At 43.5% G+C, this 16,994-nt stretch overlaps 1 protein-coding gene across 1 annotated transcript in view; it reads right to left on the reverse strand.

Moving 5' to 3' along the window:
• ERC2 (ELKS/RAB6-interacting/CAST family member 2) overlaps positions 1-16,994 on the reverse strand; it is a 981,774-nt gene that overhangs the window by 48,178 nt on the left and 916,602 nt on the right.

Raw genomic sequence — 16,994 nt, forward strand, 5'->3', positions numbered from 1 at the left:
ATATTTTATTTATTTTCCTTTTCTTTCTTATTTTTTTATAAACATGACTTGCCATCCCTCTGGTGGACTACAATCTCCTGGAAAGCAGGGATGGCGCTTTTTCTTAGCTTCTGCTCTTGGGATCAGGGGCCCCTTTTTTTTAGGGGGACCCGTGCTCTGGGCTCTCTCTAGGGGACATGCTTCATCCACCCCCACCCCATCTTCACATCCTAAACCCTGGTACCGCGCCCGCTCATGGGAGTAGGTGTTTAATAAATGTTGGCGTTCAGTTGAGTCCTTTTTCTTTAGCCCATCCCCTGGGGGTTTGTGCCTTGCTAGGTACGTCATAAAACAGACATGGGGAGGATGGTTCCTACAAAGGAGGAGAGGGTAATTTATGGCCCAGTCTTTATGGCAGAGTTCAGAGGAGGAAAAACAAAGTCCCTCCCCGTGCTTGGTTGCAGCAACTCCCCCAAGCAGAGCTTGCTATCGGCAGATCTTTCAGCCTTAAGGAGGAAGTGTCTGATTGTGTCCTATGGGGCAGTGAAGGGAGGCAAATATTCAAAAAGAGGGGGGCGTTTCTTGAAATCCGCAGGGAGAGAAACTGAAGAGAAGCCTGGGCCCCGAACTCCGCTCTTAGCTGGTCTACCTAAGAGGTGGCCAAGCAGGTCTTGGGCTCCCTGCCTGAGAGCACCGCTGAGGGCTCATGGGAACTACGGAGAAATCTGAGCTCGGCTCTGCTCGAGGGGGGCCTGAGAGCTGCTCCCCACCCCAAGGAGTTGGAGGAAGGCCGGTATGTGGTGAGAGAGGGAATCCCCACTTTCACAGCCCCTAGGGTATCATGGGAAGAAGAGCTGAGATCGAATCTTGCTCCTACCTTTCCTTGGCTTTGTGATTCTGGGCAAATCAACCAAACTTTTGGCTTTCCATTTTCTCTTGTAAAGTAGGAGGAGGGGACACAAGTCTAGGATCCCCAACCCTTTCTGACCACTTCCAGCCTCCTTGGTCAGGCTGTGCAGCCCTGGGTTTAGATTATGACTCAATAACATGACTAAGTCTTCATGAAAAGAATTGGAGATAGGAGCTCCTTCCTGGCCCCCTTCTCCTCCCAATACCTTGTTCACTGCCAAGCTGGGTCCATTTTGGACCCATATTTCCCCTCTCCTGGGCTCTTGTGACAGCCTCTGGTCGGCCTCCCTCCCTCCAGTCACTCTCACGGAGCTCCCAACATGAGAACCTAAAACACTGGCCTTCGCCCGGGGCCCAGCAGCCTCAACTGCTCTGTTAGACATTTCACAGGTTTGTTTCACAGGTTTGTTCCATCATGCACCTGAATTGAGAGGCTCAGGGAGCACACTCACCTTCCCATGCCCTGGAAGACAAACAGCCCATGCTGGAAAACCTTTCAATCTCCAGCCTCAGGTCTTATCGCAGACCATCACGGACACCTGACCTGCCGGCCCTCCCTCTCTCCCTTCCAGATTCAGATCCCAAGATTCCCCCTTTTCTCACAACTCAGTCAGTTTGGGACATTTATTGTCTGCTATTTTCTTGTGCCCTTGTTACTTTGCCCCTACAGAAGGTAAGCTTCTGGAAGGCCGCAGTTGGCGTTCAGTGCAATTTTAGGAACAGTTGGTGATCAATAACCATGTTTGAATGAATGAATGAGAAGTGCCAGAAGATGAACCTTGAACTCCCAGTTGCTGTTGGAGACGGCCAGATCAGGACCTTACAATCACTTCCAATGCCAAAGTCTTGGGATTCTAAGATAGAAGATCATAATCTAGAACAAGAAGGGACCTTGGAATCCAGCATCTTATTTTACAGAAAGGGAAACTGAGGCAGGTCACGTCACTTGCCCAACTCACACAACTATTAGACAGTGAGGGGTGGGTCTGAGCCCCACTTCTCTCTCTACTCTGCCGAGGCATTGCCCCCAGATCCAAGATGCTCTTAGTGTCATGTAACATTTGACTCTGAAAGGGCAGCCTAGGGAAGAAGCATCCAGGTCCAGAAGGTCCCAAAGTCTCCCCAGGACACAGATTGGTTCCTGGCTCAGCTTGTTTCCTCTTAGGACGTGGAGGTCTACAGCCAGCTTCCCAGACCAGGGCCGGCCTTGCGTCCCCTGAGAGGGGAGCCGGCCCGAGGACCCTGGGCTACAGGGAGGAGAGGGCTACTCCTGGGCTCCGCAGGCCGTGTTTGCAGTCCTGGACATGCTTCCCAAGTCTTCTTTTTTGTTCTGTTGCGGGGCCATTTGTTTTTATAGCTTATCGTTGCTCCAGGGGGCTTTGAAATGCAGCCATTCTTCCCATGGATGTTTCCGTTCTACTTCCATCAAGGCATATTTAATGAAAACCATTTTGAGGTCTTCTTTCTCATAAAACGCCCCATTGTTGCTCCAGCCACTGCTTTTTGGAAACCATGAAGACGAATGCTGCCCCCAGCCCCCCATGGGGAGAAAACTCTGGACCTTGGCTGGAAGAAAATTTCCAGTCTCTTACCTTAGGAGGATCTAGGAAACTGAGGCCCCCCTACTACAAGGGACATAACCTGGGGTGTAGACGGGAAGGTTAGAACAAGGAAAAGGCCTTGGAGTCAGATGGTTATACAGTCAAAGGTAAAAAGAAACTCAGAGCCTTTCCAGTCCAATTCCCTCCTTCTTACAGTTGGGGAAACTGAGTCCCACCTGTGTTCAAATTCCTCAACTAAGTCTAGCCCAAGTGCTGCCCATAGATAGGAAGTAGAGGTGCTAATCCCCTTCATTATACAGATGAGGAAACTGAGTCCCAAGATGGCTAGCTGATATTGCTATTAAGCACAGGTCAACAATGATAATAAACATCTGCTGAGACCCTACTCTGTGCAAATATCTGCAAGGTTCTGGGAGATTTGCAAAGTTTCCAAAAGAAGAGCCCCATAGGGAGGTAAGAAGTGGAACTTGTATGATACCAGAGACAATACTCTTTCTATAATTCCATACCAGATGATTTAGGCTTCAGTCATATCTCTTCCTGCTAATTCTTCCTTAAAAGTAATAATGATAATAATCATTAATCACCACCATCATCATAGCAATATAAAGTTTATTTTTCCTTTTAAATTAACTCCACCATGACTCGAAAGGGTCTCTGGCCGCCATTTATAGCTTCTTGAACTACATCTAAGTGGGAAACTTGGATACTGAAAGAAAAGAAGGTACTAGTTGAATAATAATAACAACAAAAAAAACCTTAATATTTATACTATATGTTTTAAGGTTTAAAAAGCATATAACATCTAAACTAAAAATGACATAGTGATCTTGACAACAAGCCTGGGACGTACTATTATTCCAGTTTTACAGATGATGACAGCAAGGTGCGTGTGGCTTAAGTGAGTTGCCCAGAATCACATAGCAAGTATATGTCCAAGGGAATATTTGAACTCATGTCTTGGTCTGGAGCTCTATCTAGGGTGTCACCTAACTGTTCTCCTCCAGGGATTTCTAAGAGTTAAACAAATCTAGTGATCCCCTCCCCCAGAAAGAGTTTTTGGGGTGCCAGGAAGGAATGACTCCAAGTTCAAGGTATGCAGGACTAATCCGTGGCCCAAGAACAAATTTCCAGGCCCCTGAACTCATCTAGCAGCTTGTAAGAGAATGTAGAAATACATTTTGGGGGTGTTTCCACACTTACAAAGGCCTTTTTTCCTCGCTACTCAGAGACCTAGGTAGTGTAAATACAATATTATTATCTTCATTTTACAGGTTAGAGAATGAAGTCTACAAGTATAGACTATATAAAATATTAACTATTTTGAAACTGGAGCAAATCCGCCATTGCGGTGGGTTATTTATTTATAAGAATAAAACCTTATATATATAAGGTGTCTCTATAAGTTCTTGGCACTGAAACAGCCAAGAGGCTGAAGCACTAGCCAGGCAGCCATCGTTGCTCAGCTTGTGGTTTCTGAGAGGACCGAGGACATTGCCAGCAAGTGATGTCAGATCAAAGAGAAGTTCATTCTCTCTCCCAGTCATTGAGGTCCAGCAGAAGGCCCCAAGGCACACAACTGTTGATAGTCAGGACATAATGGACGTGTGGTGTGTTGGATGTCTGACCAAGCTCTGCTTTAACGGCCTTCACAGCCATTGAAACCCATGTGCTCCTCTGCCCATTCTCTGGGGAACTCTCCACGTGCCGGGACAGATACCCCCAGATTTGGGACAAATCACCAAAGGGTTTGTGGTCTCTCTGTCACTTCAGCCAGATTAAGTCCAACTGCAGAGTTAACCAGACTATGGCTGCTGGGCAAGTGCCAGCTCCTGGGAGTCCCAGGTAAGTTGGCTAAATCAGATGAATGCCAACATTGGACGAGAAGCCCTTGCACGCCATCTTCCCGTAGGAGTCATCCAATGAAGCTCTGGGTTCTAGTACTGACCGTCCTTGCTGTGTGACCATGGGGTTACTGAACTACCCTGCAGCCTCCACACCCTCATCTATAAAATGGAGATAACTTCTACTTTACCTACTTTCCACACATTGCCATGGAAATGTGTACTTTTTCAGAGGAGGAAACTGAGGCCTAGAGACAGAAGGTGACTTGCTTTAAGTCATGCAGACAATTAAGTGTGGATATAGATGATATTTATGGAAATATGTATAGAAGAGTTGCACATGTTTAACATAGATGGTTAAGTGGAAGGCATGGGGGAAAGAGAGAAAAAAAATTAGAACACAAGGTTTTATAAGATTGAATGTTGAAAATTATCCACCTATATATTTTGAAAATAAAAAAGCTTTAATTAAAAAGAAAAAGAATGGATGAAGAACTACCTCCTCCTCCTTCAGTTAAGAATCTTTTCAATTAATCTCATAAAAACTGAACCTTTCTTATTTTCTCTTCTATATGATGAGGGGGCTGAACTAGAGGGTCTCTGAGACCTTTTTTCTTGTTCTAGAATCCTTTAGATAACCTTGAAAAAGACAATTAATCTCCATGTGCCTCAGTTCCCTCACCTATAAAATACAAGGGATTGGGCCAGCTCATTCCCTCCGTGATACAGGTAGTTCTAAATCAATGACTCAATAAATTGATGACCCTTCTTAGGTCTTTCTGTTTATAGCAAAAGCTTTTTTTCAGAAATTAGACAGAGCACTGAAGCATCTCTGGAGACCATTGTCACTTTATAAACTCCATTCCCCCCAGGTGTCCCTGTACATGGAAATTAGGAGGCTACAAACAGAGTTATAACTAAGGCAAGGCAATTAGGGCTTTGGGGCAAAGCCCTTATCAGCCTATAGTAGCTTATCGGGTTTAATGAGCTCCTCCAGAATTCAGCACCCATCCATCAGTCTCCCCAGTAGTGTTTGAGGAGCTCCAATGCCCTCCCCTCACTCAGGGCCAGGAGATTTGAGAGAGTACCACAACTGATGGGTTTGCTCCAATTACAAAATGGTTCATTACGTTTATAGTCCTAGACCTCTGAGACTCCATTTTCTAACCTGTAAAATGAAGATGATAATATTGTACTTGCACTAGGAAGAAAGCACTTTGTAAGTGTGGAAGCACCCCAAGATGTGTTCCGGATGGCGCCGTGCTACTTAGAGTATAACTGAAAAAGGCATTTTGGAGAAAAGAGAATGCACAGGGTTTCATTCCCAATGGCAGGATACATTCTCCCTACCCAGAGGCCCAAGCTGAGCAGAAGAGAAGGTGAGGGCTTTGGGCCCTCCCATTTACATGCTCTTAATGACTAGTCACTTCCATGCTCCACTGACCGCCATAAATATCTGACCCTGGGAAGCCTCCATGCACAGACATTCCCCCAGAGGCAGGCAGTCACCCTCATTTTTTTTTCCAGAGCTCTATATTGTTTCTAATGTCCCATTGGGCTGGGCCCTACCTTCCTCTGCCTTCCCCCTCCTCAGAGCTGTCTGCTCCTCCCCATAAGAGAAAGGAGTCTATTTAATCTACTGCATTTACAAGCTGGGTAAACAAGGGGCAGTGAATCATGGAAAGAAGAAAAAAAGCTTTATGTGGAAAAGTTCCTTCGTCTATTCTATTAAAATGGCACAGAACGAGCAGCCCCTGAGACCCCAGTCTGCAAATCTGGGAGAAACAATAGCAAAAGTTCCAGAATTGTGGAAATAATCAGGAACCCACCTAGAAAATGGGAGTACCCCAGTACAAAGCCCAGCCCTGAGTAGAATGACCAAGAGATCTTGAGCAAGCCATACACTTTTTCTTTTCCTCAAGCAGACTACAAGACCATAAATGGACAAAAAGAAGCCCACCTTCATAGAGAAATGGGAAAAGGAGAAGGGGGGGGGTTTCCAAATCAATGAAACCATAGTTTTAGAACCAATCCACAAATGATATGAAAATTGGATATTCCAAAATGAGTTTTGAAACACTCAAAGGGAAATGTTTTTTGGTCTTTTGTTTTTTTGCTTTTTGTTTTTCCTCTTAGTGAAGAAAGCCAGTAAGTCACATTACACATATATATTACTAAGCCCCTCATTATTTTTTCTCAATTTCCATGCATGGTTGCAGCCCAGATGGATTTGGGGAGAGGAACTGAGAATTTATCAAGCAAATCAGTGTTTCCTGGTTTGTAAGCTAAGCTCACTTGCTTCAAATACACAGTCTTGTTTCAGGAATATTACAATCGCATACCCCACTATTTTTATTCCATTGAGTCGGAACTGTTGAAATTTGGGGTCCCCTCCAACCTTGCTGGGGAAAAGGACCATGTAATCTCCACTGAGTTCACATAAGGAGAGGCAGCCTGGTATTTTAGAATCAGGAAGATCCGGGTGCCCACATTGCCTTCAATCCCTACTGACTGTGATCCTGGGCAGAGCAATCTCTCGCTACATATTCTGGCCATGCTTGTAGACTATCAGGTACAGGGAGTTACCCTTCTGCCTTGACAGAGGAAATTTCCACATAAGAAACTCCTCAAGTTGAGAAAATCACAGTTCCAGATGCTAGCACTTAAAACAATAAAGCAAAGAAATGAATGATTAAATTAACAAAAAAAGAATAAATGAATGAATGAATAAGGAACTCAAAAGTTAAATTATATTAGTTAATCTGGGTTTCTGCTCAAATTTTTCCATAAAAGTCATACATCTGATCATTTATTTTGCTTCTTTGACTTTTGATTACCACTGATGGATTGATCTCATGGGTCAATCCATTGATGAAGCTTTCAGCTCCTCCATTTTTTATGGGCTGTAGCTGAAAATTCCATCACTATTGGCCAATCCCCTATGGATGAATCTTTCCACAATGAGCTAGCCACATCTTTAGCCAAGACATGTGGTCATTAGCCCCCTTCAAACCCAAAGTCTTTCTTTCCAGCTTGCCAAAACTTGAATCCTGCTGATGAAACTCGGAGATTTCAGAAAATACCCACAATATATTGAGCTTCATTGGAAGCCATTGGTTAAAGAAAGACATAATGGCCATCTTCTTGTGTATGTGTATATATGTGTGTGTGTGTGTGTGTGTGTGTGTGTACATTCATAGAAACATATGTATATATACACATAAACACACATATACATATAGATCTTTGACCAGATCTGTGATTTCATTGGTATGAGGAACTCCTGCTGAGCAATCTCCCTCTACCAAGTGCTGATTGACATGCATGTATTCTGCAATTTAGAGTTCTGGAAAGCTGCCTGGGTCACTGAGAGTTTATGTGTCCTGCTAGGGTCACATAGCCAGTATGGGTCAGAGGTTGGGGGGACCCTTCCTTCCTCCAGAGAAGGCCAGCTGTCTATCCACTTTGCCACGCTGTCTCTCAAACCCAGAAATATAATTAATAATACTGTTAATTTGTGGAAGCCCTATAGCAACTATGGGCCTAATGTTCCATGCACCTACTTCAGCTCCACAGGACACTCTCTTTTTCCCAGGCAGATCAGAGGAAACACTGGTCCCAGTAATTGAGGTATGAAGTGATTTTAAAAAGAAAAAACAAGATTATATTCAAGGTCTTGTGTTGAGTGCTGGGAAAAATCCCTGCCCCTGTTCTTAATTCAGGAGCTCACATTTGAATGTGATAACACAGAATCTACTAAGCATGGGAAGGGCTACCTCAGGGAAAACAGATTCAATTCTCTCTCAGAGGGTGGAATGGGGAAAGTGGGTAGAAGCTGCAGACTGAGATTTCTGCTTGGTGTCAAGAAACATTTCCTGGTCATTGGAGTTATTCCAAAGGGGAATGAGCTGCCTTGGTACCTAGTACTAATAAGGAGTAATAATAATATTATCATAGTAGTAGGTATTTCTAGCACACTTTGATGTTCACATACAAAAGGACAGATTCCGATTAGTGATTCCGATTAGTTGCCCTGATCGAGGATTTTAAGCCAAGATATCACGGCTGTTTGATGGGAAAGACTTCCCGAGACTCTTACTTTGATAGGGATTGGCGTATATGGCCTCCAGAGTCCCCTTCCAGCTCTGAGATTTGGGAATTCCAGGATTCCGAACAAGTAACAAAAGCCTGAGAACCTCATCGTTAATGGGCTCATTTAACAGACCCCTCCAAGCATATTTCACTCCCCTCTCAGTCCTGTTCTTGGCTCCTAGACTTCCAAAGTATTCTGCAACTGCCCTAAGCTTCTGGGGCCTCCCCAAACCAGAACATCCAATCACCTCGGAGGTCTTCTCAACCTTGAATGTCTTTCTGTAAAATTGGTAACCCATTAGTGAGTTCCTCCCAGAGCTTTCATTTTTTGAAGGGGCCTAGGCTGAACCTAACCCTTCATTCCTCTCCCACCCCTATTCTTGGTTCCCACATTTCCAAACCATTCCCCCATGCCAGGTACTTCTCTTGTCCTGTACATCCCTACCCCATGTCCATTTCACTCTTTTCTTTGTTAGAATATGTTCCATTATAGAAAAGAAAACTTAAAATTTATTCTTGTATATGTAACCTCAGCATTTAGCCTAGTGTCTGGCACACAGCAACCTTCTTTCCTTCCTTCCCACTTTCCTTCTTTTCTTCCTTCCTTCCTCCTTTCTTCCATTCTTATTTTTCATTTTCCTTTTCTCCTTTCTTGCATTCTTATTTCCCCCTTCCTTTTCTCCTTCCCTCCCTCCTTCCTTCCCTCCTTCTTTCCTTCATTCCCTCCTTCCTTCTGTCCTTCTTTCTTTTCTTTTCTCCCTCCTTTCCTTCCTTCCTTCCTTCTTTCTTTCCTTCCTTCCTTCCACATATTATTCCAACAATACAGTGAGATCCCCTCTTGAATTGAGATATACCAAGCTGCACATCTTTGCCAAATGGAATAAATGTTGATGTCTATCCTTTAGTAAAGCAGCTGAGGAAGTAGCAGGCAGCAACCCCTCTCCACCCCTACCCCAACCCTTCCCCCAGCATATTTTGTGGTCCTGAAATCCCCCACACACTCGCAGGCCACCTTGATTTCCTGTCAGGCCCTGCTCAGCATCCACACCATACAACTAGCATTGACCCGCGCAGGTTTCCCAGCTGCTCCCAGCACCCGGCTCCTCTCTCAGTAGTTCTTCTCCAGCATCCCCAGACTTCTCAGGGACGCCTCATGTGTGTGCATCAGAAGAATCAAGAGAGAAAAGTGAATAATAGAAATAATAATTATAACAATGGAGGCAATACAACAAGAATCTTCAACCCTATCAGGCACATGAAGCCCAGTTGTTTCTAATTAAAAAGCCAAACCTTAAACCTTTCAAATATGCATCTATAACTACTGTAAATGTTTATGAAAAACTGGAAATTCTCATTTAATTCAAACCATGCCAGAAATGTGTTTTCATTGTCTAAACAAGTGTAGAAACTCTATCAGCTGCAGCTTGAGAGCATTAGAATTTTAATTTAAAAAGGCCACTAGAACGGGGAACCCAGTGTGTTTCTGATGTTGACAAATGCCAGGAAAGGGCCGCGCCAAGTCCAAGCAGCCCAGATGGACCACAGAGCCACGTCCAAAGGCAGCAGCCAGAAAGAGGCATGGAGATGCTTTTTAAGAGGCTATTTCTTTGGGGATGGAGTGGTTAAAAACAAAATAAATTACCTTCTTTTGAAATGCAGAATTTCAGAACAATTTACATCCCCAGAAACCCCCTGGTGAAGTGAAACAGTCTCCATCTCTGCAGGCCCTTAAGGTCCGTCCAGACTCAACTCAGACACCGTACCCAACAACCCACCTGTCCTGATCCCCCTCCTCCTATTCTACTGTCTTTTTCTGTTTAAATATAGAGCTTGTATTCTCCAGGAAGAAGTAAACTCCTCAAGAACAGGCCTAGTTTTGTCTTTCCCTGTAACCCCAGCTCTTTGCACACTGCTGGGCACATAGTCGGCATTTAATAAAGGAGACTCAGTAATGGACCGAGTGCTGACTTGGAGTCAGGAGAAGCTGAATTCAGATCCTGCCTCAGATATTCACTAGCTTACATGGATCGGAGCACAGATCAATCTCTCAGAGTCTCAGTTTCCCCATCCATAAAACAAGGATCACAATAACATCTATTTTACAGAATTATTGTGAGGCTATTTGAAGAAGGAAATGTGGTTGTGGTGGTGATGATGATGATGATGACGAAGATGAAGAAGAAGAAGAAGAATTAATTTCTGACTGGCTGAATGAAACACCTGCTATTTAACTCTCATAGTTTCAAGGACCAAGTAGTAGAAGCCTATTCCTGCCTCAAATACTTAATAACTTTAATTGAAGTCAACAAATATCTCTAAATTTTGTTTCCTCCTCCATAAGATGGGGATTTTAATAGCACAGGGAGGTTGTGAGGCAGCCTGTAAAGCCCCGTATGAATTATGTTTATTGTCATTGCCATCACCATCATCATCATCATCATTTTCAAATGAAGCACCTGCTGTTAGGCTGACACAGTGCGAGACACCAAATAGCCGGCATCTGATAAACCCTTGTGGGTCGGCAATTTGGAGGTCAGCTTTAAATCCTTTCACCGACAATTCAAATGTCTTCAGATTTTTCAAAGCATTTTCCTATCCAGGAGCTCATGAGTGTCAGAAAGACCCTGTCACATGGAGGACTATCCCAAGGTACACTGGGCTTTTCCTTCCTTGGAGGTCTCTGTGCAGAGACTTGAGGACCGTGTATTGATGATTTTACAGTGAAGGGGCCTTTGTTTATGATCTGGACTAAGTGGTCCCTGATGTCCCTTCCAGCTACCTGCTAACCCTGAAAGGTAGGTGGTACTAGGCAAGGACCCTGAGCCAGGAGGCAAAGGAAGGTTTAGCACAGAGAGGGCTATATAAAGGATGGCCCAATAGAGGATGAGACAGCACAAGATTTGGGGCTCTGCTGTCTCTCCCTATTCCTCTAGCCACGCTGCCGTTAAGCGTCATTGGAAGAGCTGAAGGAGTGGGGATGTAGATCAGAGAGAAAAGTTGGGGGAGAGGAGAGGAGAGGAGAGGGTGGGGTGGGAGGTCACCGTGATCTAGAAGCCTTTTCAGCAATTCAAACAAAACAGATCTCAGTCTCCTGGAACTCTTTCATACTCCTCCAAAAATCCCACCACAGAACTTTGTAATACACAGAAGATATGAATCTGATAACGAGGGAGGGGCGCCAAGAATGCACGGAACAGGAGGGGATTCTGCATTCCTCATCAGGGGATGATGTCCTCCCTCGGAAACAAACATTTCATCCTGGCAGAGCAGGGGCTTGATACTCAGCTACTCCCCCTTCCTCCTAAGACGACATATCCGGCAGCTCCCTCACGCTGGTGCTACCAGCTCCTCTCACTTCCCAGCATCCTCAGGAATTTGATGGAGCATTATTTCTCCTGTCATCTGGGGCCCATGGATAGGCTTTGGTGGAGTCTTTGGTGAGACTACTGCTCCCTTCACCCATCTTTGTATGGGTATTCCCATATTGAGTTCCCATACTTGTACTGTATCATTGTATTGTATTGTATAAGTATCTGCCATTTTCAGTCATGTCTGACTCTGTGACCCCATTTGGATTTTTCTTGGCAGAGATACCAGAATGGTTTGCCATTTGCTTCTCTGGCTCATTTTGCAGATGAGGAAACTGAGACAAATAGGATCAAGTGACTCATTCAGGGTCACAAAGGTAGGAGATGTCTGAAGCTTGAAGCCCTGAAGATGAGTTTTCCTAATTCTATCTTCGGTACCACCTAACTGTCCACAATATGGGTGAGAGGAGCTCTAAGATCCCATTCAGATCTTAGAGTCTAGGATTCTTCTCCTAGTCATCATTAGAGAGCAGAATATGAGTTCGGCAAAAGAAAAAAAAAGGTGGCCATTCTCTTGGGTCTTGGATTCAGAAAAGGCTTTCCATTGGGGAGTAACTGATCCATTTTCTTAAAGCACAGCAAGGCATGTTCAGTAATGCTGGGGTCTCGAGGTCTTATCAGCCCAAGGGTTCAGAAAGCTAAGACTGGTCTAGGGGTCACACGGGTTTTGAGGATGCAAATGCAAGTACAGAATTTGAAATGGAGATGAATCAGAAGCTGAAATCTAGGCTCAAAAACAAGGTATCAGAAAGGACCAGAACAACCAGCCACTACTGAAATACCACAGATTAGAAACTTGGAGCAGACCCACTGAGCCATAGGGTGACTAATTCTGTTTTTCTTTTTCTTCTTGGGGAATACGCGGCTCCCAGCTCTTCGTGATAATGAATGAGACTTCATTTATAACGTGGGATCATTGATTCAGAGCTGGAAGGGATTTTGGCATTCACCTTCTCCAATCCTTCTCATTTTACAGATGAGGAAGAAAAATTGAAGTATCTGCTCAAGGATACCCGGCCAGAGAACAGATCTGGCTCTTATGGCCCAAGTCACTATCCTTTTCTTGACCTCACAAGGATCCCAATTCCCTCAACAAGTCTAGTGTTGGCTCAATCTCCAGAAAGAAGTCCTTTGGGCACTTGGGCCTGCCTATTCAGCCATGCTTATATGGACCAGCTCCCTATCGAACTAAACTCCAGTCCAAGATGGAGCCATGTGTTAAATCCATTTGGTGGTGGCAGAAATGAGAAGGGCATTGGGATCTAGAGGAAACAGAGGGCACAAGTTTGAGATTCATAAAACCCAGAAAAATAATGTTCATTCTCTGGTCTTTCTATCCACCCAGCAGAGAGATCTCAAAGCAAAGTTGTGAACATCTGGGGGCCATTATTATTGATTCAGAAGATGGAGAAAACAGGTACTGGAAGATACAGAAGATATAGGCTGAATTCATGTTCAGTAACTCATTTCCTCCTTAAAAATAGAGGCAGGCTTGAAAATCAAAATGATTGGCCAAGCAAATGAAATCGTGTGTCGGGAGCAGCCCCAACATCGCCAGTCTGATGTGAATCATATCACTCCATTTCCCCCTTTGGCATTAGAACAGTTCCTGAGCAGTTTCTATGTTTTCAACCTTTGGCCCAGATTTTAAATAATATTGTGTTTTGCATTGCTATGCGATGCAACCGTCTGAGAGTTTACATGTTTAGTATATGTTTTTAATATGCATTGCATTCCATATAATGGGCCAAATTCTCCTCTGAGATCCATACGGGATCTCTGAAATATGGAATAAGTTATGTATTGGGGGTAGATAGCAGTCTCTTTGCCAAACTTTTGATCCATCATTATTCTTCTATCCTGCAGAAAGGGCGACTCAGACAAAAATGTCCAAAAGAGGGCATAGTTTTGAGTGGGAAATTAGCATTTTTGTTTGAAAAAAAAAAGATATCAATAATTCCTATACTATCATCTCTAAGAGGTGGCGAAGAAGGCAGAGCATCTAGGGAGGAACAAAGCAAACACAGGAAACCTCCTTTTGGGGCTCACCAAGACGCAGCTCATCAGAAAGGCTGGGCTGTTATCATACCCAAGAGGCATGTTTTGCCCGTTAACACCCTTCACCTCATCCAGCTGTCCTGGAGTCAATCAGACACAACTCACTCATTTCTCTGGATAACAGCCATTCTTCTCCCCACTGACTTCTCCTTCTTGGGAAAGATTTTCCTTATCCTTCTATCTTCCCTTAAGGCAAGAGGCCTTCCTACATGCACTGTCTCTGTAACTTATTTAAAGGTAGCCCCAGATGGACAACTTCTCCAGCCAAAATATATTCAGAATATAAAAGGAGAAAGCCAGTGCTTATTCTACACGTGAGGAAACTGAGGCCCCAAGAGGAAAATGGCTTATCAAAATTCACATCCTGAGTCCTGGTTTTTCATCTATTGCTCTTCACACTGATATGCTACTGTTGTGCTGTATCTCCAGCCACCATCTTTTTTATCTGGAAGATGATGAGATCATTCACTTATGAAGATGACTCACTGTTATGAGGGCTTGTCTTCTCAGTCATTTCTTCATCCACATCTACTCAGTTTCATCTACCCCTTGACCCCTGGCCTGCCCTAATGGTTATTCTCAATCAGTCTGACCATCTCCATGGCTTTACAAAGGCGTGCAGTGAGACTCATGGAGACAATACCTGAGATAAATAGCTATTTCATGCCCATAGAATTCACCCTTCTGACCTCCCACTCCTGTGCTCTTTTCACTACTCATTGGAACTTTTTATGAGTCATAGGATAGTCCAATCCTACAACTGCCTCCAATCCAATCCTACCTCCTTGGTAAAATATACTTTGTCTGGTTTCAAAGTCATTCACAACACTCCAGCCCACTTTGTTTTTTAAGCTGCTGGTACATTATTATCCTCCACCCATTTTACTTTCCAGTCAAACTGTCTGGCATTTTACTCTATCTCTTCTCTGTGGATTACAAAAGCTACAGCCCCGTTCCTAGGCCATCCCCTCTCCTTTCTTTAGTCTCAGAGTCCTCAGCTCAAGTATTTCTTCCTACACAAGAACTTTGCTGATGCCCAACATAATCAAGAGTCCTACCCACAAATATAATTTTTTGCCTATTTGATTTTTCTAGGTGTGAATTATTAATGCCTCAAGAGTCAGTGTCTGAAGGATAAGGACTGTTAAGGTTTTTTCTTCTTCATCTTGCACCATGTCTGGCATACAGTAGGTACTTAATAAGTGCTTTTTGAATGGACTGTCATATGAGTGGCAAAGCATGGTAAGCAACAAAATTTTTAGTGATGGAGGAGAAAGAAACTAATATCTCTAGGAGATTGAATTTTGACTCAGGGAATTAAAGGGCAATTTACCTAAGCTATTTCCACAATGATGCTACTCTGGGTTTGTAGGAATCATTCTTCCCACCAGTATGACCTTGGAAATACCAGTTTACACCTTCCTATATGACCATTTCTTCTTCTATAAAAGAAGTCTTCTGGATTGGATGCTCCTGAGGGACCCTTCCACTTGTAGGACTGGATTATCCTACTATTGATAAAAGGTTCCAATGAATAGTGAAAAGAGCACAGGAGTGGGAGGTCAGAAGTGTGAATTCTAGGAGCATGAATGTAGCTATTTATACCAGGCACTGTCTGTCTAAGTCTCACTGCACTCTTCTGTAAAGCTACAATGATGGTCAGACTGATTGTGACGTTCCCACTCAGTGGACAGGTTCCAGTGAACCTATCAAGAATTTCTCAGCTCTGCCAGGATCTGCCCTGGCAAATGTGTCTTGCTAACACCAGAGCAGGGAAGAAGGGTTAGGGGCTGTCACTTCTGCCAAGGTAGTTTGAAGAGCCCACCATGTTACTTAGTAGAAAAAAATTACTGGTGGCAAAGGGGAGAGTCCACATTCAACTTGTTAAAGAAGATAATTTAATGACAATAATTATTATCCACTGCATTTCACTGGTTTGCTGCAGGGGGGTGAATTTTTGGGTCCCAGAAAGTATGAAAAACTGTCTGTTCAGACAGAGAGGACATGTACTCTGGAGGAAGGAGTGCCCAGACCAGCGAAATTATAGATTCTTGACAGACTGATGTAATCATAATTACAGCTTACATTTATAGATTCATTGTGTACGTGCTTTCTTCATGATTGCCCTCAGAAGGAGTCTTTTTGAGTGGTATTATCACCATTTTTACAAATGATGGAAGTGAAACTCTGAAACGCCCCAGGAGGGCCATCTTCCCTCACAGAAAGCACTTTGTAACATTTCAAATGCCATAAAAGTCGCCATCATTATCATCCTCTCCATCCCATAATTAATACCATCACCTCCACCACTGCCATTGTCATCAGTTCCACCATTGTTGTTATCAGTTCCACCATCATTACCATCACTACAACGATCATTGCCCACTATCTTCAATGCTAATAGTTAAATGATGAGTTATCATTCTAACTCAACAATTACAGAAATGGGGGCATGGAAGTAAAATAACCACTGATTTGGAGTTAGTTGCAGAATCAGAAAGTTGGCAGGCAACTCTGGTGCTGGAAAAAAAATACCACCTCCAATTTATCACCTGCTTCAGAAAATCACAGAATTTTTGTGAGATGGAAGGATCAGTTTTGTGAGTCAGAAGTCAATTCAGTCCAATCCATACCTGAAAAAGATCTCACTACAACATAACTGAGAAATGGTCATCCAATCTTTAAGGATCTCCAGGGAAAGAAAATCTTCTTCCTCCCCAAGCAGTCTATTAGGTATGGGGATAGCTTTGATTTCTATCCCGTACAAGTATTGTTCCTAAACTTTTAGTTTATAAGTTCCATGAAAGGAGAGATTCTCTTTTGTCTTTGTAATCTCAACCCTACTTCACTGGTTGGCTCACAGTAAGTGTTTATTAAATGTTTATATATTTATCATTCATTCATCCATTTTTCTTAGATCAAACCTAAGTCTTCCTCTTTGAGTCTCCATCCTTCTCTCTCAATTCTATCCTCCATTTTTCTTAGATCAAACCTAAGTCTTCCTCTTTGAGCCTCCATCCTTCTCTCTCAATTCTATCCTCTGAAATCAAGGAAAACAAGTCTATTCCCTTTTCTATGAACCACTCTTTCAAACACTTAAGTCAGCTATCTCTTCTTTTCTTTAGTTTCTACTCATAGGACAAGGGGTCAACTAGCTTTAGACCACATCATGCCCTGAGGTA

Source organism: Sarcophilus harrisii, chromosome 1 (assembly GCF_902635505.1).
Source record: "Sarcophilus harrisii chromosome 1, mSarHar1.11, whole genome shotgun sequence".
Lineage (NCBI taxonomy): Eukaryota > Metazoa > Chordata > Mammalia > Dasyuromorphia > Dasyuridae > Sarcophilus > Sarcophilus harrisii.